Source organism: Aethalodelphis obliquidens, unplaced genomic scaffold, assembly GCF_003676395.1.
Source record: "Aethalodelphis obliquidens isolate GAN/ISIS:26980383/991018 unplaced genomic scaffold, ASM367639v1 scaffold9, whole genome shotgun sequence".
Taxonomy (NCBI): Eukaryota; Metazoa; Chordata; class Mammalia; order Artiodactyla; family Delphinidae; genus Aethalodelphis; species Aethalodelphis obliquidens.
The window spans coordinates 47,562,992-47,587,960 of record NW_020837953.1 but is presented as its reverse complement, the minus strand read 5'-3'; the positions used below and the strand labels follow the sequence as shown (position 1 = coordinate 47,587,960).

Below are 24,969 nucleotides of genomic sequence, written 5' to 3'. Positions count from 1 at the left end.
AAAGAAAGAGTCCACCCTCAGTGTGGACTCAGTTTTTGGAGTGAGGTTTCCAACCTGCCATTCGGCCATTTAATAATGATAAAAACTACAACAACAATAAAAGGAATAATGGAAGCTACCATTGATTATGCTAAGTGCTTTTCGTACCTTATCTTAATTTCACAAGAACTCTGGGATGTTTCACTGATGAGAAACTGAGGCTCAGAGAGGTGAACAGTTGCCAGGATTGCTCAGCTAGTGAGCAGCAGAGCATGATTCATATGCAAGACGTCCTAACTCCCCAGCGCAGACCTGTTCTCTAACTCCAGTCATGGATTTGACTTTAACTTGTAAGTCTTCCTTTTCCTAATAGCCCAGGCTTTGGAGTTCGTTCATCCAGTCATTCATTCCAGAGATATTTATTGAGCACCTTTCAAGGGCCAGCAGAGTAGGTAGCGGATAAGGTCCCTGCCCCCACGGAGCTTCCGGTCTGGTAGAGGAGACATAATTTCGTCACCTAATTGTGATTAAGGCTGTAAAGGAAAAGTGGAGGAACTCTAAGATCTTATAGCAGGAGGATCTAATCTGATCTGAGGATCGGTGAGGGCAACTCTGAGGAAGTGACGTTTCACTGAGATTGCCATTGAGCGGGGTGGGGAGGGCAATGAGAAGGGGAGAAGCATTCCTTCAGAGGGAGAACATGTGCAAAGGCCCTGAGGCACGTGGAAGGATGGGAACCGGAGGTCAGGCTTGAAGGCCAGTTGGTGCACTTGGAACGCAGAGCTTGAAGGGGCAGTGATGAGAAAGGCTGGAAACTGAGCCAGCAGAGCCTCAGGGGCTGTGTTAAGGCCTTTGAATTTAGCACTGGAGCGGCGGGAACAATTGGGAGGTTTTACGTAAGTGAAGAGCATCATTTTATTGTTTTAAACACATCGCTTAGGCTGCTGTATGGAGGACTGACTGGGGCAGAATGAGGATTCAAATAGGAGGGACTTCTTTTTTCATTCTTCAAAGCAGGTGGGCCGGCTCCTCCTTTTTTCCTTTCTCTCTTCCTTTTCCGTTTTGCTTACTTTCTTTTCTCCCTCTTCTGTTTCACCATTCTGGGCCCCAGCATCAGAGCTGAGAGGCTACAGATGGCTGGGGTCTTAGAGCAGAGAAGCCAGGGGACCGGCAGCCCCGAAAGCTGTCATATGTCACACAAGTCATCCTTCCAGAGCCGCAGCTACCTTCCAGGCAGAATGTCAAGCAGCTTGGTATGCGGAGCAGCTGCTCCGAGTGGCTCTGAGCATTGTCAGAACATCATAAACAAAACGCTCAGGTTTCTGCAGAGATAACCTCCTGGCCTCCACCCCCATCTTCCCATGCTGTGGGCCAGGCTTTCTCTTCCAGCATCTGTTTTCGGTACTTCCAAAGCCCTCAGTGCGGGGCTCTGGGGCGCCGTGGAGCCTGCAGGCTAAAATGCCCGGCCAAGGTAGGAGCAGGTACTCCCTACATCTGTTCTCAGGAATGAGAGGAAGGCTGAACCACAGCCTCCGTTACTGAAGCAGAGCCCAGGCCCAGAGAGAAAGGACAGGCCCAGCAGGATCCTTATCATCCCAGAGCCCCACAACTAGGAAGGGAGGGCAGGGAGCGCCCTTTGTGCCATGCGAGGCAGGCCCAGAGGGGAGGACGTGCCCTGCATCAGGACAGGAGCCCTTGGTTGCTGCAGAAACCTTGCAGCACCTATAAAGGCCACTCAGCCCTCCCTGGCTGCTTTCATTCCTGTAAATGTCAGAAATTCCTGGCCTTAAAACAAAAACAAAAAACCCAAAACCAGTGACCATGATCTTCCCAGCCTCAACATAGCCATGCCTCTTGCCCACCTGGGTGCCTGGCCTCATGCTAATTTCTTCCACCCTGTCTGGCCGGCCGGTCAGTGGAAGCTGTCTGGTTTCCTGAATGGTCCCCACCAGGAAGAAAACGGAAGGATTCATGTAAATAGCTTCCCATTGGTTCATTCGAGGGAGTGCTGGAATGATTCCCAACCCCCCTGCTTATACGATAAGACCCTCCAGTCCTAACGACCAAAGTACTGGGTTCAGCAAAGACTGACGTTAGGAGGGGGCTTCTGCAGCAGCAGCCCGGCTCTAGACTCCTGGTGGCAGCACAGGGAGGAAGGGTGGGCTCATGGTGCCAGGTGGGTGTCGAGAAGAGGGATCAAGGGCAAGCTCTTCTCAGGGAGGAGGCATCCTAATTGCTGGGTAGCACAGGTTTGCAGTAACTGCTCAGGTAATTGCTTTGTAATTTACTGCATCACCTTCTTCCTGTTTAGTAAATAGCACGAATAAAACCAACCTGCTTGTGGCGGGATTGTAATTCGAATTCCACTGACGATGGCTGCACGTTTTTCATTTAGCATGTAAAGGCAGTTTCTATGTAAATTATTTCGGAAGATTCTCCATGGGCTAATGACACGATTGTCTGGATGGATTGAAATTGCCTGAGTAATTGATACTACAATGGCATGGTGCATCTTGGAGAAAGAAATTGGCACTGTAACTTGTACCCTTTTGAAAAATTATTATTATTAAAGTCAAATGAGGAGAGGACTGCTGAAAAGCAAAAACACATATTCATAAACAAGAATGCAAAATGTGACCCATTTGTTTTGAATTAAAGGGCCAAATTCTCTAAAAACACAGAATGAATGATTCCATTGATGAACTTTCCAGTAAAAAATTATTAGTCCTGGCAAACATGGAGGTATTCTCTTTTCACATCCCCCAATCAGCCGTTTTTTCGTCTGAACACAGGGCTCCTCTATTTCTAGCCCCCTGCTGGCAGCAGAAATTATATTAAAGACATTAGTTCAGTTTTTAAAACACAGACTCGTAACTTTTAAATTTATAACTAGGCAGAATATTAATCTTGCAAACCAATTCAGGAATCTCTTTAAAAAAATGGCCTTCTGGGCTTCAAGGTTGTAGATATATATTTAATAAATTGAAGTGCTCTCCAGTTAATGTGTCAAAGGCCTGGTCTGCCCCATGGAGAAACAAGGGTGAAACCTTATTCCCAGGTAAGTAAATGCCCTGAAAAATTGGATTCCATCCCCTTGAGTAGGAATCCCTGCGAATTAAGAATTCTGGGGAAGAGAAGTCAAAGCAGCAACGTAGGAGAACAATCAAGAACTTGCAAATGAGCGTGTTCTTGAGTGAAAGAATTAATCACGATAAGTTAGAAAAAGTATCGCAATAGCTTTAGATGAATGCAGACTGTGAATATCAGTACAATCGCGGCAGCTTAATTTGCCATAAAGAGCATCTAATGAAATATTTTAATATCGCTGTCCATCCAGTTTGTCCGCTTGAATTGCATGGGGTGTTAAGCGGCTTTTAAATTGTCACTGCAAAATCTAAATCCGTGTAGCTTTTGTTGTTGTTGTTGTTCGTGGAAGGAGTAATAAAGAAATGTGTACGCGTGTTTGATGCGTCTCCACCCAAGTTCCTACTTTGTAGAACAGATGAGAACCAATCTGTCCTCCTTGCCAACTGTGCCAGGAATGAGCATTTCTCCAGGTCTGGAGCCCTCTGTGTTTTCCTGAGAAATGATTGGTTTAACAAGAGACACAGCTATTCCAGAGGAGAGTCTAGGAACAGAAAAGCCTTGCAGGCATCCCGGTCAGCCCTTCACTTTGCAATCGAGGCAATTGCCCCATGATTACGAGAAGGGGCTTTTCGGGAGGCTTATTTCTTGTGAATTCTCTGGCTCAGAGCACAGTAAAAACACCAGCACACTGGAGAGGAACACCAGATGGTAATTGTTTGGAGTACTTTTCCAAGGATCCTACAGTCCCAACACCCTTCGCCTCCTGACACAGCGTATTTCTGGCTCTCCAGTCTCTCTGAGGCTGCTCTGCTCTGCACGTCCCATAGCTCTTGCCCTTGTACCCGAATCCCACCTTCTCTCGACCCCCAGAAACCTCCTTCTGGTTCCCTGAGACTCCTGCCTCTCTGATACTTGCCCCCACATCAGAACTGCTAGGCCAGCAATGACCAGCGATCTCTATTCTACTCAATGGAAAGCTCTTCATCCCTCAGCCCAGCTTTTGGTAACGGCTCATCCCACCCTCCTTGAACCTCCTTTTGCTTGGCGTCCTTGACCCAGAGGTCTGGTGATCTCCATCTCACCACTCCTCTTTGTTCAGGTTTTGGTCTGAGCCTTGAGAGCGACTTTGCTTGAAGGCTGAGTAAATAAAGAAGGAAGTACAGGAAAGGAAGGTCAGGCCGGCACGTAGGTATCCTGGGGTACAGAGACATTTGGTTTTGTTGCCTTGGGCCATAGGGAGCCAGTGAAGTTTTTGAGCAGGACAGAAATATGGCACGTGTCCACGAGATTTCTGATTGATGGTGTTCGTTACAGCAGTGTTGATAATAGAGGGAATTTGGGAAAGCCTAACTCTCCGACAATAAGGACCCAGTTAAATAAATCAGGGTACTCAAATATTTGTTGAATAGATGATTATATAGAAGAGCACAAGAAGAACAAACAAGAAAATAAATCATCTCTAATCCTATCCCCCGACAGCACTTTTAATGTTTTTATGTCTTTCCCTCCCCTCCCCTCCACACGAGGTACACTACATACACTGCCATCCTGACTCAGACATCCATGTGTGCTTTGCCTCAGCTTTTCTACTTAATACTCTGTGGTGAGTGGTTTCTCGGGTCCTTGAATACGTCTTGCAGTCCTGATTCGAATGGATGGCTGTTGTTCTGGGGTACGGTGCTCCTCGAAGTTTGGATGGAGACCTTCCCTTTCTGATCTCCACTTTCTCCAAGGCCATGTCATCCATGCCTAGCCCTCCATCAGCACCTGCTGGCAGGTGACTTGCACTTCTCTATCCCATGCCCCTCCCCAGACCTCTTCTCTGGGCTCCCGATAGGTTAGTCAACTGCCCCTTTGACTCAGCAAGTCCAAACCAGACCCATGACCTTCATCTTCACATGCCTCTATTTCAGGGAAAGGCACACCTTCCATCCGGTTATGCAAGCCAAGAACCGGGAGGAGTTATTGACCTGTTCACCCCCGTCAGCCCCTTATCCAGATAAACTCCAATCCGTTTACATCCCGAAGCTGACAAATCCATCCCTTTCCCACCATCTCCTTGGCCGTCACACTAGCCCAAGCTGCCACCACCTGGACTTAACATCATTCTTCCAAGTGGTCCACTTGTGTCAGCTCTCACCCCCAACCCATCCTCCGTACTGAGGGTCTTTCCACAGTGAAAACTCCATGGGTCCCCTGCCCCTAGTTCTCAGAAGGGGACTTGGAACTATCTGGCTGGAAACAGGGACTCTGGAGCCAGCCTGCTTGGGTTGAATCCCCATTCCCCCTTCCGTGTTACAGTTTTCTCGTCTTCTGTGAGGATTGGGTGAGTCGATCACAGACAGTGGTCCTAGATCAGCCCTGACACATAGAAAGGCTATTTCAGCATTTGCTGTTGTTGTCTGTAAAAAGGGATTGTAGTAGGAAACTCACAAGTCAACACTGGCAAGACGCTGACGGGCATGCTGCCTGCAGAGTAAGCCCTTGGTTGCTGTTGGCCGTTCTTAGGGTCCCTCTAGCCTCGTGCTGTGCCATATGCTGTTTCTGTCCCCGAGATCCACACGCTCCTTGAGTTCCTTGTGCTCACTACATGCCTGCCCACCACAGGGCCTTTGCACATGTTGCTCTTCTGCCTGAACACTCCCTCTCCTTTTCCCCTAATTAATGTATTCTCAGGTCTTAATGCTGTTTCCTGGCCTCACTAATCAGGCCACATCTCCCTGATGTTGGGTCCTCCTTCCTAGAGAATCATAGAACTTGTCCAAGGAGGGATGGCTTGACGGAGTGGAGCTCAGCTTTCCAGTCCCACGTGTGGGGGAAGACACAAGTCCCACAACTCTCTTGGAAACGCATTACTCCTCAAGGCTCCCCCACAGTGTTCTGGTGGCCTCTGGTGGTGACTCACCATCCCAAGCCTCCTTCTGGCCAGGTGGCCCCAATGGCCATAAGTCCCAGGAGGAGCTGTCCAGCCTGAACTGGACAGAGAGAGCCACGTGTGCACTGGAAGCTCACTTCCATGTAACCCCTGCCCCTGTCGGCACAGCTGCTGATGAGAAAATGGGTCGTGAGGATCAGCAAGGGCCAATTTCCTATTCTTTGTTTTCTTTTAATTTGAGAGAAGACAGACAGAACCTTGTCAGGTAATTACATCCCAGAGGGGAGAGTGTGGAGCAACTTTCCGGCCAGGTCTCAATTCACACCCAGTTCCGTGGTGCATTATGCTGACTTGGGAAGCTCTGTGATGTGTGGGCTGACCCTGGCCGTGGTGTCACCTTTGTGGGAGCGTTCTAGCCAGTGGTTTTATTGACTTGTGACTCAAGGATCATCCATGGTTCTCTCCAGGCCATTAGCAGGCATCACCAGTGCCCTGCCCGTCTCATGGCAGCTCTTCTAAACAGACACCCAAAGCCTTTTTTTCTTTCTGAAATACAGACCACAAATACTATGGTTTATGAACAGCTGAGCTATTTTATTTGGTGCAGGGGAGCGCTCTAACCTAAACATCACAGGAAGGGAAACCTGTGCTCAAGTGAACCAGTGGCCAGATCTGCCCCACCTCTTTTTACTAAAGCAGAGACTCACAGGCCTCCTTTTGGAGTGAACGTAGGGTCCCGACAGGATCAGGCAGCTCCACAATGACACGTGCGGACTATAGCACCTGGAGGCTATGACGGTTATGCATCCTTTGTTCCCAGCCCCGCTGATGGCTGAGATTCCTACGATGCAAAATTGGGACCAGCAGGATAGTCATGATGCAGGTGACCATGTACATCTCTAAACCTTTTACAAATTCACAGGCCACATGGTCCTCTATTCACAGCAGAAAGGCCAGGAAAGAGCTGCTCCTCTATCATGTGTTCTCACATGTGGCTCTTTCTGATGCCTCCGCCACCGTGCTGATGGAGCCTACCGCATCCCGAGCGTTGTGCTGGGCTCCAAGGACTGATGCCACCTGGTCTCTGCCCTCAGGGCACCCATCGCCGAGTGATAAGGGGGTGGTGAGTCTTGGGAGGGCAGGGGAGACCTCCCTGGGAGACCAGCAGTGATTGGAGTCCTGAAGGGTGAGCAGGAGTGGGCCAAGCACAGAGGGGCATCGGGTAGAGGAGACAGCCCGGGGGTAGGGACACGTGTGCCAAAGTGTGCCTTCATGCTTTAAAACTGCTAGAGCAGCGCTTCCAGATCTGGGGATCTGGGGGGTCCCTGAAGATAGTCACAGGGGTCTGCAGCTGTTTGCAGCATTTGAAAAGGCCAAACAGAGATCTGTAATAAGTTGTGGCCATGGCCGTGGTGTCCAAGCTCTTCTCTTTGGCTGGAATTACACCTGTTCAGAGTGGAGATGCTGCTGTCCTGCTGAGAAGTGCCGATGGGTAATGAAAGTGATCACGATATCATGGCAGCATTTTGGTAGCCAACGTTTTTCTCCACGGGGTGAAGATTTCTGGCACCACCAGGCTAGAGATGGGCTCTCAAGTCTCAAAGTATGTTAGGCTCAGAGTGGGAAGGGTGACCCCCAATATGTCTGACAGTCTACAAGTTAGAGATCTGGGGGGCTCTAGGGGCTGAGTGGAGAGAGGATAGGCTGGAGTGAAAATCCCAGTTTCCTATTCACGAGCAGTGAGACCTCAGGCGAGTTAACCGGGCTTCCTGAGCCTCAGTTTCCTCCTTTGGTCCCGAGGACAAAGGTGCCCTCGGGACTGTCGGCTGTGGGGGTAGAGTTTAGGGCAGGGCTTTTCGCTGAATTGGCCCTTGGTGAATAGAAGCTGGAGCTGCTACTCCTCTTCTTATTCCTATACGTGTCCAGCATGGCTGTGATTGTCACTGTGAGACTTACTCCGTGAGTATAAATTCAGTCCGTCTGATTCTGCCTAGCTGAGGTCAGCCTGCCCTGAGAAACAGCAACTTTGGCAGCAGGGGAGACCAGGGAACGAGGGAAAAGTAAGTTATTTTTATCACGAAACACTTGGCAGGTTGAACAGGCTTGGGGGAGGGGAGGATGCTCCAGAGGGGGATTTTAGTGACTGGGAGCAGCTGGAGCCAAGTGAGCAGCTCGTAGGCGGGGGAGGGCGCCTGCATGTGGGAGGGTCCACGCCCCAGCCAAGGACACGCACGTGTCTGCAGAATGCACGTTGCTGTGAGGAAGGCCAAATGTGGCATCACCGTTAATTTGTTTTAGGGCTCCAGTTGGGTCTTATCCCATTGTGATGGTGCAGACGTGGGGCATGGTGGTCATCTGGGGGCAAAGACCTCTGAGCAGGCCTGGTCTCGTGAGATTTCTAACGTGTGTGTACAAAGCTGCTCTGGGGACTGGACTGGGCTCTTCTAACCAAGGTCTTCCACCTTCCTCTTTTTTCCCTCCTCCTTCATCATCATCCTAGCTGATATTTTTACATGTTATATTGGTCAGGATAGCTTAGACCATGCTGTGTAACAAATGAACCCTGCAGTACAATGGCTGATTACAATACGAGTTTACTTCTCACTCACATTACAACTCCAGTAGAGTCAGACACCTCTTCAGAGTGGTTCTCCCCCAGGCAGTGACTCAGGGATCCCAGTCCTTCCGTTGTATGGCTCCACCATCTCAGAGACTTTTCTTCACAGCCCTAAGGACAGGGAAGAGAGAAGGAGCCAGGCCCGGAAGTGGTGTACATCAGTTTCACCCTCATTTTATTGGGCAGAGCTCAGTCATATGGCCAGTCTACATGCAAGGGAGGCTGGGAAATGTAGTCTCTCTTGGTTCAGGAGAAGGAAATGACATTGATGAACATCTAGCCAGTCTCTACCATATGTATATTATCTCACTTACTTTTCCAGAGAATCCCATGGACTTGGTGTCACTATTATCCCTATTTGTAAAAGAGAAATCTGAAGTACAGGGAGGTTCCCTGACTTCCTCTGGTAAGTGGTAGAGCTAGGCTTCAGGAATAGGAATTACGGCTCTCAGGTCCCCACTCACACACGCCCACACAAAGAGCTTCACACCCAGAGTGCTTTCCAGCACGAAGGGGTTGCTTTTTGTCCAAAACCCCTGGAGCACTTTACCTCCATTTTACCTTGCACTATGGTTATTCAATTTATCTTCTCTGTTAGACTTTAAGTTGCAGAATCAATGTCAGATATGCATCTCTGCAATGTCCTTAGCCTAAAAGATACTTAGCGAACACCAGTTGAACAGAGTACCTAGGATGTGGGTCATTAAGTCAACAGGGAGTCTGGGGTCATGAGTATGGAAGGGAGAAGCAGGAAGAGAAGAATTTGGATGAAGACCCAGAGGAAGGGCAGTGTGCTGGATGCAGCGAGGCCACGGGTGAATCGAGGGTTGGGAAGATTTCAGTTCGTTTTGTTACATGAAGCAGAAGCATATCGGAGGAGAACAGTAACCAAGAGGTTATTGGTGCCCTTGGACAGCACAACAAATGATGGACAGAAGCCAGAATGCCAGGGGTTGAGTGGAAAGTGGTGGGAGGTGTAGTTGGTTGGTGCAGACCCCTCCTGTCATACCTTTGGTATTAACAGGAGAGATGGGGTAGTGGAAGCAAAGTTGGGGTGAGGTCTTCCACATGTGTCTGTATGAGGGAAAATGAGTAGAAGGGGCGAGAGTGAAGAGTCAAGGGAAAGGGTTGGTTTTGAGAGCCAGTCCCAGAGGACGGAGGAAAGCAAGAGGTTAAGATCACAGGTGAAGGGTTGAAACTTCGAGAGGGTCTCTGAGACAGAGGAAAAAGGGGAATATGGGCCCAGATGCCTCATCTATGAAATAAGGGTGTTTTCCCCCGTACCTCCTTCATGGTTACCATGAGTGTATTGGGTTAAATAGTATTCCCCCCAGAGTTATTTCCACTCAGAACCTCAGAACGTGACCTTATTTGGAAATAGGGCCTTTGCACATGTAACCAGATCAAGATGAGGTCACACTAGATTAGGGCGACCTTCATCCAGTGACTGATGTCCTTATAAGAAGAGGGAAATTTGGACATGGACACAGGGAGGGAAAAGGCTGTGAAGACAGACACAGAGATGGGCCCTGCCAACACCTTGCTCTTGGACTGCTGGCCTCCAGAACGGTGCTAGGATAAACTTCTGTTGCTTTAAGCCCCCCAGTTTGCAGTAATTTGTACGGCAGCCCCAGGGAGCTAATACAGTGGCAGACACATGAGATGCATTTGAGAGTAGCGTGACATGTATACTTGCTGTCACATGTGTGGCACTTTTCGTCAAAGTCATCACAAAAGGGAAAGTCAGGCAGCGCCGCATGGACCTGGCCTAGCCGAGGTTTTCTCCTGTATTATGTGTAGACTCTGGATTTAGGTGATTAAAAAAACTTTTTTTTTTTTTAACCTTACTGGTTACCTGCAGCCTTGGTAGAAGCAGTTTATCTGCTTCACTTTTAGACTTTGAAAGAGCCATGGGTGGGGCTCCGGTTCCTGCACTCTAACTGCCTTCCTTCGGGGAGGGTAACTGGGACGCGTGGCATTTGTGAGAAATGCCCCTGGTCTCCGTCAGGCCGCTTTGCATTTCCAGATGGAAAGTGTTGAAACTCCAACCACCAAGGTACTTGCTGCCTTAATCTTCCCACTTGTATTAAGATAAATTTAAAATACTTTCTCCACATTTAAACTGACTGCTGTCTTCAGCTTTTCTTAAGTGCAGATCCTTTGCGACCATTTTTTTTCACCATCGTCACCATCTTCCTCTTCAGTGTGACATGAGTACGGTGGGGACAGTGGCTCTCACTTGTCCCCCCTGATGAAAGAGAGCAGTGGAGTCAAACTCCCAATCACTGGAAAATCCCCAACATCTTCACAGTTTGTGTATTTACCTGCATGTTTTCTGAGGCTCCTTTGGACTTTACTGCTCTGGAATTTCCCCTGATTTGGACGGTGAGGCAATAGGGTCACAGGTGAAATGACTCAGCTCTCAAGGGCAGGGGAGGAACTGACCCCTGACTCTCATGTGCTGGGTGCATGGTACGGGCTCCCAAGTTCTTCTGAGTTTGCCAGAACCATGGCCCCATGCTGGTCCATGGAAGGTGCTGGAAGGTGCCTGGAAGGCAGGGTCTGATTTCTTCGTGGTGCACCCACTGAAAGCCCCAGGTGGGCCTTTGCTCCAGGCTCAGGAGCAGTGCCCCACGGCTGGGGGTCGTGGGGACTCGAGCAGGTAGAGAGAAGCAGGAGCAGCTGCCCTGTGGCAGGACCACCTGGTGCTGCACTGGGGAATCTCAGAAGCCCTGTGCTTGACAGAATGCCACCATGGTAGGGAGCACGTGGGCTGTGGAGCCAGCCTGACCCAACTCTGCTGTGCAGTAGTTATGCAACCACAGTGGGCCTCTCTGAACCTCAGTTTCCTCCTCTAAAATAGACTTAATAATGCATAACTCCTAGCAGTTGTTGGAAGAAGGTGTCTATTAGGTGCCTGCTCCCAGTAGGCTGATGGTTCCTCCAAGTGCACCCTCCCATCACCCCTAGCAAATGATCTACTTGTCCTGTAGGCCCCAATTTTTTCCTAGTGATGAATTAGCCACTGTTGGAGGGATGCTTCCTGGGGTTACTTCAGCTGCCCGAACAGCTCCAGCCTGCCCTGGGCTTAACGCTTCACTCTTCTGTGCTGGCAGAAGTGGAAGAGCAGAGAATTGAGCCCAGGAACGATGACCAGTGTGGACAGGGCAGCCAGCCTGGATCCGTTCCATTGGCGTCATCAGCATGAAACGTTTTTGGTTGTCACCTAAATTCGGCTTCTTAGTTGGAACTCTAGAGGCACATTTCCAACAACTGTCTGGAAACAGAAAGTGGTGCAGGGAAGAAAACCAGATGCCAGCTTCCCCCGCTGTTTGGATGGGGCTCTGTAAATGGAAACATCTGAGAACACCGTCCAAGGGCACACACGTCCATCTCAAAGCCGGTGCGTGCGTCGCGGGGAGGGGGAATGGATGGCCCACACATGCTCTGACGTTTACATTGAATATTTTAGTTTGCAGAAATTTGAAATTAGGGACTTCCCTGGCGGTCCAGTGGTCAAGACTCCATGCCTCCTCTGCAGGGGGCACGGGTTTGATCCCTGGTCAGGGAGCTAAGATCCCACATGCCGCACGGGGCAGCCAAAGAAAAGAAATTTGAAATTAAATATATTTTCCACCAACACTATGAAAAATCCATGTACAGAAACCAAATCAGATTGGAGACCTAAGGACTGGTGGCCAGAAATTAAATATTCTAAAAATAAAATATACGGAGACTGAATTGCTGAAGCGGGGCTTGTTCTGAGGCTTCCTGGGATGTGAGCTAGAGGGAAGGTTTATTGGACAGAGCCTTCTCTGGGGATCAATTCTGAACGACTCTTACATACTGGCAGTTTGAAAAGGAGAGAAAAAAAGTTATTTGAAAGAACTTATTTAGCAGACAGAGCCAATATCCTGTGTTTTCTGGAAGCCACCTTGTGTTTCGCTCCAGTGAATGTGGATCTCTTTCGGATCTTTATGGGAAGCTTGAATACACTGGAGAGGCTGAGGGTGCTGTTAAGACCCCTCAGCCTGGGGCTTCCCTGCGGTCCAGCGGTTAAGACCTCGCCTTCCAAGGCAGGGGGTGCCGGTTCGATCCCTGGTCGGGGAGCTAAGATCCCACATGCCTCGGGGCCAAAAAACCAACACATAAAACAGAAGCAATACTGTAACAAATTCAATAAAGACTTTAAAAATGGTCCACGTCAAAAAAATCTTAAAAAAAAAAACCAACGCAAAACCAAAACCTCCACCTCTGCTACCCCAGCCTCGCCATCCATTCTGAGGACTTGACTGTCTTCTGGAAGATGATACATAACGGTGCTGCTTCTTTCCTGGGACCGTCAGCCCAGATGCCAGGTCCCCCACTCTCTGTACTCAGGAGCGAGAAGCTCACACTCCCCGATCCACCCCAGTTGATCCCTGATTGAATTCCTTCTGAAGAAACCCCTTCCCAGCCCTTACAAATCACTGAGGGCTGCTGTTCCTTCCCTGTCCTGTTCGAGGCCCCTGCAGCCTGGGGTGCATTTGCCTACTCAGAAAACTCAGCCACTTTGCCCAAGCGAGTTGGCATTATTGCCGTCGCGCCCCCAGCTCCCTTCCAGAGGCCTCCCAGTTCAAAGCCGAGTGTTTTCTGCGCTTTGCTTCCCCTCTGGGAATTGCACAGGAGTTCCTGCAGAGCAGGGGCCCACCCCAGCCCATCCTCCACCACCAAATAGACAGACATCAGGAGTGATCTCCCGGAAAGCCGGAAAGCCAGTCCTCGCCCGTTCTCCTGGGAACCCTGGAGAATCCCCTAAGAGGCAGCAAACACTCGGCACGGGTCCGGCTCCCTGCTGGGTCGCTGGGAGTTCTAAAGCCCAGCTGACTTCCGTGGTAATTTTTCTGCTGTACCCCACCTACTGACTGCTTTCCAGTAGAAAGGGAAGGACCTGGGCTGGAGAAGCTGGGGGTAGGGGTGGAGGCTGGTAGAGGATGAAGAACACAGGCACAGCTTGTCCCAGCGACCAGAGGCCTCCCCAGCTTCAGAAGCTGCTGCCAGAGGCCCGCTGCGTCCCGGATGACACGTGCTGGAAGGCAGCCGGCCCGAGAGAATCATCCCTGCCCGCACCTGGAGGCCACTCCCGGGCTGGCGTTTCCCTGGCGCTCAGTGAGCAGAGCCCATTTGGTCGTTGTCAGCCAAGACGGGAGAGTCGCGGCGAGCCGATTTATAGAGCTTACAGAGCGCTAAGGCACGAAGGCCCAGGTTGTTCTGTGATCCATGTGCTCCTGCCCGTTCGCGTTTGTTTGTCATTTGTTTTCTCGCCATCCACCGGGAAGCGCATTTGTCACTACAGCTTTCATAATATGGTGGTCTGCTTTCATCCGTTACAACACAGTGCTCCTATTTCAGTGCAATTGAAGCAGGGGTGGAGGAGTTGGAAATGGGTAGCATCCCACTTAGGACTCTGGGTAGGGCACTCCAGACACGAATTATCCCAGCTTAATGCCTCAAGGCATTGGGGCTTCCCCCTGGGCATGAGGACGAGAAGTATCTTCACGGCTTCTTGTAATATTGCTGGCCAGGGTCCCGAGCTATTTCGTGCCCACCTTTCTCCAAAAGCTCAGAAATACCTTTGGGGTCTCCTTGGAGCTGGTTGCAGGAGATTTTGGTAGTAATGAGTACCTGGCTTTTGTAATCCTTTGTCTGCTCCATGCCGGCAGCCTCATGCTTCCCACCTGCAAGGGTAACACGGGCAGGCATTTCCCAGGGGAAACACGGTTGAGCCCCAAGCCCAGAGTAACCCAGGCTTCCCTCATTTCTGTGCAGAGGGCGCCAGTTAATCCTGGGCGCCCGCCGGAGGAGGTGCCTGAGCAGATCACTGCTGAACAAGCTCTCCCTAGAAGTGCAAATGGCTGGGGTGCTCGGATGGGGGCAGGGGGTGCAGGTGGAGGCGAGCCCCACGTAGTGGGGGACTCCCTCGTGGGTTTGTGGATGGGGCTGTGCTCTTCAGCCTGGTCTGAGCCCCCTGGGGGTTTATACTCTTACCCACTTGCTGAGCGTAGGCGTTTGGGGCTACACTGCGTTTCTCCAGGGTGCAGGCAAGGAGGGAAACTCAACAGCTCTCATAAATCCTTGTGAAACTGCAGAGATGGGCAGTCACCTTAAAGGACAGTGCACTCAGGCCCCCAGAACGACTGCACCTGATGGAAGCTGTCCATAGGACAAGAGAGAGCGTCAGAGGGACAGGCAGTCTTGGCCAGCAGCCAGCTCATACATGGTCCGTGGTGAGACCAGCCCTGTGGAGAAAGGGCTGCCTTGGCCTCCTCTGCCCGAAGGCTTAAACATAGAAACCACCGAGCTGCTCTCCTTCGGTTTCCCAAAGAAAATGCTCTAAATCATACAACTTTCTGGTCCTTGGAGTAGTGATTTCTTGTCAGACGTTAATAAATTTTCATTTTATCCCTATGCCTTATGAACTTGGTTAAAGGGAAGACTGCCACTCTTTGACTCTGCCATCACTCCTTGCAGGTGAGGACAGCCCTGCCTAGGTAGAGTGATGGGGCAGTGACTCTGGGGGTTCTTTCCCTAATGGCTTCTGAGGCCAAGGCCCTTGGTCACAGGTTTTCCCCACAGCTTCCCTCCGCACTGGACCTGGTCTCCAAGGTCATTCTGGTGTCGACTTTCCTCCCCTCATACCCCGCCTCCATCTGGCTGCCTGGCCAATCATCGCATGTGGGCAGGGACACGGGCCAATCATCACGTGCGAGCAGGGACATGGGCCAATCATCGCGTGTGAGCAGGGACACGGGCCAATCACCGCGTATGGGCTGGGGCACGGGCTGGGCTAGCAGTCGTCTTTCAGGTGTCGGACATTGGCTCTAGCATTTACCCATCATATGACCGAGAGCAGCTATTTAAGTCCTTTCTGCTTTGCTTTTCTATCAGTAAAATCAGGATCACAGTGGCACATACCTCTCTGGGGGTTGGAGATTTACACATGTGGGGCAGCATGTGTCCAATGCTTGGAGCGCCGCGTGGCTCACACGTGCTCAGTGTCATCAGGGGACCCACGGATCTCCACGTAAGATCTTTCGGTCAGCGGCCCACGACTGAGAACTAAACCCCTCTATACGTTTTCATGAGCTGACTTCTTCTTTTCAACCAGATTGTAACTCCTTCAGGGGAGGGTTTGCTGTATGTTTCTTTCCAGTCTGCACCATGGAGCCTGGCAGAGTCCTAGCCCACGCTGGCTGATTGAATAGCTGGTGGTACTGTGAATCGGGGGTGTAGATTAAGAAGTCTTTTCCAAATTACTTCCAGGTGTTCGTCATTTCAACATCACATAACCACACAGGAAAAGGCCCACTGTGTGATATTTATTCATCTATGCAACAAATATTTATTGAGTGCTTGCCATGGCATGGTCCTAGTTCCTGGGGATTCAGAAGTGAACCAGACAGATAATGTCCATGGCCTCGTGTAGCTTACTAGCAGCAGGGGAGACTGACACAATGGACAGATACAATCCAGGAGGTGATCGGTGCCTCTAAGAAGGCAGGGTGTATCAGTTACCAATGTTTGGGTAACAACTTACTCCAAAACTCAGTAGCTTATAACAGCCATATTTATTCCTAACCGTTTGTGTGGGCTGGGGATCCAGGCATGGTTTAGCTGGGTCCTCCAGCTCGGGGTCTCTCCCAAGGCTGCAGGCCGGGTGACAGCCAGGGCTGCGGTCATCTCCAGGACCAAATGGGCCCAGATCTTCCAAGCTCACTCACATGGTTGTTGGGAGGATTCAGCTTCTCATGAGCTGTTGGACTCAGGGCTTCAGTTCATCACTAGCTATTTGCTGGATGCCACCTCAGTTCCCTGCCATGTGGACCTCTGCAGATCACACTCACAACACCTCAGAGCAAGTGAGAAGAGCCAAAGGGAGTGAGCCTTCTAGGACCCTTGACTCAAGGTCTTTTGTACCAGTCTTCTGAGGGAGGAAGGTGCTATTAGGAACTCTACCTTACAGATGGAAAATGAGCCACAGAGAGAGTAAGTACTTTGCCCAAGCTTATGCAACTAGTAAGTGGCAGGGCCAGGGTTTGGCCTCATGCTATTTGGCCCCAGCATCCGTGCTCCTACCTATCTCGTCCTACCATTGCTCCACTTTCAGTCTTCCAGACAAGAAAAGATGGTTGTTCAGTTACTTTAACAGCAGTGGAGGTGGTGAAAAGTGAGCTGACAGGGGGTGCATTTTGAAGATATTGTTGGTAGAACTTGTTGATAACTTGGATGTGGGATAAGGGGAAAGAAAAATATGAAGATGATTCCGAAATTGCAGCCTGAGCAACTGGATGAAGGATGGTGCCATTAACGGACATAGAGAATCATAGGAGAAGAGAGGGCTTAGGGGGAAAATCAAGAGGTATGTTTCAGCCGCATTAAATGCAACATCCAAGTGTGGATGTTGAGTAAGCTATTGGATATATAATCTGGGGTTCAGGGGAGCCGTCAGACCAGAGATGCAGACTTTTGTAGGCATCAGCCATGGGTGACCACCCAGGGAAAGTGTACAGAGGAGAGAAAATGACCAAAGACTGAGGCCCTATGACACCTAAAACATTTAGCAGTCTGGGAGAAATAGAGAGAGCCAGCAGAGGAAAAGGAGACAAAGGGAATCATGAGGCAGAGGAGAACCAGGAAAGCATGATGACCTGGGCACCAAGTGGAGAGGAACTCTGAAGAGGAAGTGGTTAGCTGTGCCGAATGCCTGATGAGGGTATGATTGGGATGGGGATGGAGGATCAATGGGAAAAGAAACTGTAAAACTGTATGTTCAGAAAGATCCTAATTTTGCAAAAAACGATTTCTCCCCCCTAGAAAAAGCTCTCTTTGATTTTGATTATTAAATCTGTGGACCAGTTTCAATCCATGAACATGGTATACTCTAGATATTATGGAACTTATGTTGTAGGGAGTCTGGATTGTGTTGTTTCCTGTAAAGCGTGTTGATTTTTGTTCTGACAGATGACTCGGTTCTACTCTTTTGATATGGTTGGTCTATTTTGGTTTTGCCCTTAGTTGAAAACTCTGCTGCTTATGCAAGGATGTGGTCCTTCCTCTTAAGCCTGGGCTTTCTGGAGTCTTAAGTGAATGCTGCAGGTACCCAGTGAGGGTTCTCACATCTGGCTGGGCCATAATTCAAGGTCCCCCAACTCTGCGTGACCTCCAGTATTGCTGTTTAGCCTTCAGTGCTATAGTATCTAGAGTCTTGCCCCGCATATGGGCAGCTCTGCCCTCAACCGGGTACCCGCCAGGAACCTCCAAGCAGACTTCTGCAGACTTCCTTCTACACAGCTCCCTTCTCTCCAGGGCTCAGACCTTCAAATTCTAGCTGCTTCAGCAGCCCCAAATTCTGACTTTTGCCTTCTCTGATCAGGGAGGCTGTTGTGCCCAGCCTGGACCCCACCTCCCTGCGTAATGGTCCAGAAATTCGGCAGATGTAGGGCTCACCTTGTGTGTTTTCTGTCTTATGGGATCACAGTCCTGAACTGCCTGTCATCCAGTGCCTGCAAAGAGTAGCCTCAGATATTTTCATCGAGTTTTATGGCTGTTTCCAGCAGGAGGGCAGGTCTAGCTACAGTCCCTTCATTGTGGCTGGAAGCTGAGTCGCTTTGATTTAATGTTTACTGTTTCCTCCCATCCCCTGCACCAGATCATCACCCTTATGGGCAACAGTTCTGTATGTGTTTGCAGTGTGATACAGAGCAGTCCCTTTCATTGAAATAAAATCATCAGACAATTTGCAATCTGAAATAAACAAAGACCATCGTAAAGATGTTGTGGTTGCACTTTTAGGCTGGTGTCTGTAGGGAACTTGCAGGGGCGGGTCCTCAAGGAAGACTCTATGGAATGTGGTTGGACAGAGAGCTCCAGGGCTGAGGACTGGGTGGACTTCCCGAGGGGGAGGTGCAGGGCAAGAGCCAAGGAAACATGGCAGGGGTCCTGGGTGCAGCTACAAGGGCTGAATTCCTCCTCAGCATTCCCCAGAGATGCATGGTCCCCCTGCCCCAACCCAGGATGCTCCCGTGCAACAGAGCTCCCCTCTTCCTTATATCAAAGCTACTTTCTGCTCTAGAAGGGCCACTGACAAGTTCCGCCCAGGGTCCCTGGGGTGGACAGGAATGGATTTTCAGCTTGGAGGGACAATGATTGTCTTTTCTCTGTGAATCGAAACGGGACCGGTAGCTCTCTCTGACCTGGTGCATGTCACCCTCTCTCCTGGGGGTCTGTTCACACAGGTACCTCCCTCCATCTACAGGCTTGGGATTCCCGTGACTTGCTACAGGGGAAATTCCAGAGCTTTGTGCCCGAATGGCCCTGGAGTACCAGAAGTCTGTTGCATATTTCATCACTTCTATCTGAAGGATGTTTTATAGATGTCTCAATACATTCTACAATAGATCCGTACTAAATTGTTTATCCAGCAAACTTTTATTAAGCACTTAAGATGTGTCAGGCATTGTGCTAGGTTCTAGAACCCCCAAATCCCTGACCTAAGGCCTCAGAGATGCACTCAGGGACCGTCTTGGAGAGAAGGGTGAGTCTGGACTCACGCACTGAGATGGGGAACAGCAAAACATTCAAGACGGGCACTCCTGAGAGGTTAGCATTCGGGCCTCCCTTCCCCTCTGCTCCATTGCCAGCCAGGCTCAGGGTTTCTGGATACACAGCTGGCTTCTTCCTCCTCCAGCAGTGACCTAAGGAGGTGACTTGCTTTAACGAAGGGGCTACCGTAATAGAGTCAGATGTCTTGAGTTTGCATCTTGCCTCACTTGCTGTGTGACCTTCAGCAAGTAACTCCCCCTCTCTGGGGCTGGCTCCTCATCTTCAAAATATATGAAAATTTTGTTTCAAAATATGAGCTGGAGGTGTAGAGACTCGGGGTCCTTACCCAGGTCATTCTATGTGTTTATGGATTCGTCGTTAAGAAGGCCAATAGTAAAACTATTCTTTGTAGCAAAACAGTATATGAAACGACTTGATTTCTTTATATTAAAGGCACTCTTTACCACTAGGAATATTATTAAAACCATCTTAGCCTCTGAACAAGAGCTTCACATTTGGCCCCGTGACAGCATCATCAGCTGTCTTCCCCCCTTATGACAATCCTGCCTGTGACTCATAGGGGCTAAGGCAGGGGGAGAAGGTGGGTGGTCTGGCCCGCCCCACTAATCCCTGCTTTCTCTGGAATTCTCCACTTGTTTATAATCTGGGCAACTTGCCTCCTGCTGCTGCATGACTCAGACTCGGAGAGCATCCAGCCTCGCCGGCAGCCAGCGGCTCCCCTGAGTCGGAAGCTGGCCATTGTGTCTTAGTCTCCTGGACCCTTCCGATAAAGCCCTACATCTCCATCCCCTCCCCGGCGGCACCACTGCAACCCCACGTGCGCCATCGAGAACACTCGTGCCAAGGACCTCGAGAGGTCCCAACCCCACCCTGGGACAGGATTTCCCTCTCCTCTTAGGAATTTGTTTTGTTTTGCTTTGAGATGTAAGTTTCTTTCTGATCAGGGGCAGATGCCAATTTCATGGGGTCTGAAGCCAATACAGTTGGGGATCTTGTATAAATACAAAATCATGAACACAAAATTAGGCCTAGCATCTTGGAAGGGGTCTGTCCATGCAACACACGGGTGGTGAGGCGGGGGGGCAGTCCTGAAGCTTCAGTGCCGGTAGTTTCACGGTAAACCTGACTGCGGTTCTGACTCTCTTAAGATCTGGAATAACTGCTCCCCGCACCTTCAGTACATTATAATTTAGGATAAAGTAAGAGAATTGCTTGCTGTATAGTTATGTTAGAATCAAGCAGCCACTGCGTAATTTAGATGTGAGCTAGTATTCTTTTTAAAAATTTTCCTTCTCATAAAAGCAACAGATTGAATGTCCGATGAGTCACAAATGCCCTTCTGAAAACAACAGCGTTAGAGGGGCTCACTCAGAACACGTCCTTTCCTTCTTCCAAAGCGGCTCCTTCAGATGCTGGCACGGAATCACCCACCACCACCACCCCCCTTCCTTCTCCCCTTCTCCTCCTGCCCCACCCCTGCACGTGCCGCCAGCTCAGCAGACATTTAACACGTCACATCCAACACCAACGTTTTTAACTACAGCAATTGTTTAAAAAATTGTCCGGAAACAGATTGAACCAGAAACCAGAAAAGATTGTCAGTCATCGGCGGGTGATAAGGGGAAGCGAATTCGAGTCCTGCTGTCGGTTGGCAACATTTCCCAACTGTCCTGGTGTAAAGTGATTCCAGAACAACTTTATTGGAATAGTCTGTGTTGCACTCAAAGTAAATATTAATTCCATTATGCCGTAAACTTTTATTTATCGTGACAGCAAGTCATAAAATTCTCTTACTAGAATAGAGCTTCTAAATTGTGTATCATAGATGAGATACAGTGCTCACATTGGATGCTAGCAGCAATTACCCACCATCCTTTATGCAAGTCGGTATTAAAGGTGCTTTCTAAGTATGAGGCACAGTCTGAGCTTATGAAGAAAATCTTCTGTGGCTATTTTCCAGGCGCCCAGAAATACAAGGAGAGGGTGACTGAGAAGTCACAGCAGCAGAGGCCAGGCACGAGGATCAAAGGGCACAGAGTCCCTGGCAGTAATTCACTGAAGTGTTCTTTGCATATTACGGGTCTGACTTTTTTAATTACATAAATTGCTCATTAGAAGTGCCTTGTGATTGCCTCACTCTGTGGTATTGTGAGAACTGTAGGTTTTAATTATTCCTTTTTGATTTATAGTGTGGTTTGACTTGTTTAGGGTGATGGTTTGAAAATATAGATCTGCTTTAATTGTTGTACTAAGTGAAAATAGATGACTCTGTTTATCAAATCCCTTGACTTTGTGTTTGGGGAGTCCGAGGGGTCTTACGGTTTCTCAGCCCTTGTTGGTGACCGTAGGGGGGTTGCCAGGTGGGGCCTGGGGAGAGTCCCTCTCAGCCTCTGGACAGGCAGTACTTTGGGCTCTGCCTGACCCTGGGGTGGCCTGAGCAGAGCTTGGCAGTGCTTAACCTCCGGATAGATTTCATGACACCTGCGCGGAAGTCCCCTCACCTCTTCCCCACAGTGTGGACAGGACAGGAAAAGCCAAAGCTCTTCATTATCTTCGGAGGGCAGGGCAGGGACGATGGAGGCTGGGGGGCAGGAGGGATGCTCCTGGGATCTCTGCTGCAAAGCCGTCATTCCCCTTGGCCCCCGCCCAGCCAGCTGTCACCTCCTGCAGCATCAGGCCTCCGCCTTCCCAGCCCTACCCGGAGCTGAGCTGTTCTGAGCTCTGTAATGGGGCCGGGCTGCAGGCTTTCCCGGCCCCTGGGCCCGGCGCCATGTCATCCAATGCCTAGAATTGATGAGTTGTGAGACCAGACCATGGCTTCGGGGATAAACTTCCAGGACCTGCTCTGGCTCATCTGTAGCCACTGATGAATAAAAACTCAATTAGGACGCTGGTCCTTGAAAGGCAGCTATTTTAGGACTCACTTTTGGAAAGGCAGAGGATTTCTTTTTCCAAGATAAAATTATACATTTGTCAATACAGCAGTAGCATCGACCGCTTTCTCTTGGGGGTCTCTCGTCTTAACTATTCTCCATCAGAAAGCTTTGCTCTTTGAAGCTGGGCTGGCAGTGGGCTCCCGTGCATCCGGCTCATCGAGAGATGCCTCTGATCCCTCTGCCTCTGCTCTCACGTGTCCTTTCTGGAGCAGCTCGCCTCTCGCTGACAGTAGAGGGACAGCCTTTGTGAGTCTAGGAGCGTTTTGTCACAAAACCCCTGGCCCATGTCTCCCCCTTTTCATCACCTGTTTTATGAATGTGGCACTCTGTCCCAGGCCAGATTTCCGTGACATGAAAAATACACTAAATATGGTCTGCCACGGTAACCGTCATTAACCAACCACTAGTTTTGCCTTTATAAATTTTTACGCACCGCTAAATTATAAATACGCAATGCCGAAAGTAATGAAATATGCGCCTCTAATATCTGCGGTTATAAGATTTGTAGTTGTGCAAGCTCATGCTATAAATTGGAAGGAGTTGGGGTACTTCATCTGTTTCCTAGTTAGAGCCCAGGTTGGGCTTCTCCCCTGGCAGTCCCTCATGAGGGTCTTTCCTCTCAGCGGGAGCCCTGCAGGTAGCACCTCTCGGGTGCTGGGCTGCCCTGGTTGGGACCTTTTTCTTTGTTTGTCGTTCACATGGATTCAATAAACAAAGGTTCAATAACATATGCTGTGTTTCTGAACTGTGCTAGGCTGGAAATCCACAGTTGAATGAGTCTGAAAATTTGCATCATCTGTTTGAGGAGGTGGGCAAATTAACAAGTAATGGCAGTGCAGGGGTTGAGGCCCGGGGAGAAGGGTACCCGGGTGCTGGAGGTGACTAGGGTGACTTTGAACAAACTCTGTCTCATTGTCCTCATCTGTGAGTGGGGTGTATCCTTGTCTCCCCCCTCTTGGTGCTGTTGGGGGCATTCTGTGAGTTCCTGCACATAAAAGCATTTATTTAGAGCAGTTCCTGGCACAGATTAAACATGAGGTAAATGTTAACTATTATAACCACACTCATTATTACTTGATTTCTTCCTGTCTTATGCCCAAAATTAATAGCTGAGATCATGGCAAGAGCACTTTCTTTCTTGGTTAAAGAGCACGGCCTGGGGCTTCCCTGGTGGCGCAGTGCTTGAGAGTCCGCCTGCCGATGCGGGGGACGCGGGTTCGTGCCCCGGTCCGGGAGGATCCTACATGCCGCGGAGCGGATGGGCCCCGTGAGCCATGGCCGCTGAGCCTGCGCGTCTGGAACCTGTGCCCCACAACAGGAGAGGCCACAACAGTGAGAGACCCGCGTACTGAAAAAAAAAAAAAAAGAGCATGGCCTTCATTACTGCAAGGTGTGAGTGAAAGAGACCTTGTATTTTCTCCAACATGAAAATATTTTCATTGCCATTGTGTGTTTTTTTTTAATGCAGCTTGGAAATTTAAAGAAACATTTAAAATAATTATAAGGAGAAACAACTTATTTTGCATGTTTCATCTTATACAACTTTCTGTTGAAGAAGTGACCTTATTTTTTTCATTGTCTTTGTTTTGATCTCAAAAGTAATTTATTATAAAAATGCAACCAGTATAAAAATGTATAGACGGTAAAAGTCCCCCCTAAACCCAGTGAGCACACACACATTTTCACACACACTCTAGAAAGGTATCATTTTTAACCAGCAATATACTGTGAACTTTAAATCAACACAGATAAATATATTTTAACAGCTGTACAGTAGTTCCTTGCAGGGACTTAACCTACAACATAACCTAGTTATGTTGTTTCCAGATTTTTTTCTATCCATACTTCAATGATTATCCTTGAACAGGTTTTATGTACTTAGGATAAATTTCTAGAAGTGGTATAATAGGTTAGAGGACTTTCATATTTTTAAGATTGTTATGTATTTTTTTATTAAAGATTTTTTTTTTGGATGTGGACCATTTTTAAAGTCTTTATTGAATTTGTTACAATGTTGCTTCTGTTTTATGTCTTGGCTTCTTGGCCGCGAGGCATGTGGGAATCTCAGCTCCCCGACTAGGGATCAAACACGCACCACCAACCCCCCTCCCCCCATTGGAAGGCAAAGTCTCAACCACTGGACCACCAGGGAGGTCCCATATTGTTATATATTTTTAAACTATAAATTATGCAAACTTTGAAGGAATAATACAGGATAAAGAATTGAGAAGGTAGAAAAGCTATACAGTAAAAAGTAAGTCTCCCTTCCCTACTTCCCACCCTGCCTCACCCAATCAGCTCCCCAGAGGCCAACATGTTACAGTTTCTCATCGATCCTTCCAGTGATGGACACTTTTTCCTTTCTTTTCCCTTGCGCAAATGTAGCATACTTCATACACATATTGCATCTTGCTTTTTCAATGTAACACTGTAACTTGTATTAGGTTGGTTTCCATTAGTACGTAAAGAGCTGCCTCATTCTGAGTCAGTAGTATTATTGAGCAGCTACTGTGTGCCTAGCATCGTTCTAGGTGCCAAAGACAGAGTAGCCCTTTCTGATACACATTCTGGAGAGGAGAGGTGGACGGTAAATTATGAAAAAATGTATATAGTATGTCAGATGGTGGTGTGCATCATTAAGAAAAATAAAGCAGAAAAAAAAAGGCATAGGAAGTGGGTGCAATTTTAAATTGGGAGATTAGGAAAGACCCACTGAGAGGGTGATCCACGAGCAACGAGCTGATGGAGCAAGTGTCCCTGTGGAACTCCAGGGGAGAAGCTTTCCTTTACGACAGCAAGGAAAAGACTTGAGTTGGGAGCTGGTAGTCAACAGAATGAACGTACCACACTAGATTTAATCAACACTCTGCCGA

At 49.1% G+C, this 24,969-nt stretch overlaps 1 protein-coding gene across 6 annotated transcripts in view; it reads left to right on the top strand.

Moving 5' to 3' along the window:
• The window catches only part of CAMTA1 (calmodulin binding transcription activator 1), an 894,875-nt gene that overhangs the window by 472,158 nt on the left and 397,748 nt on the right, over positions 1-24,969 (top strand). The window lies entirely within an intron of this gene.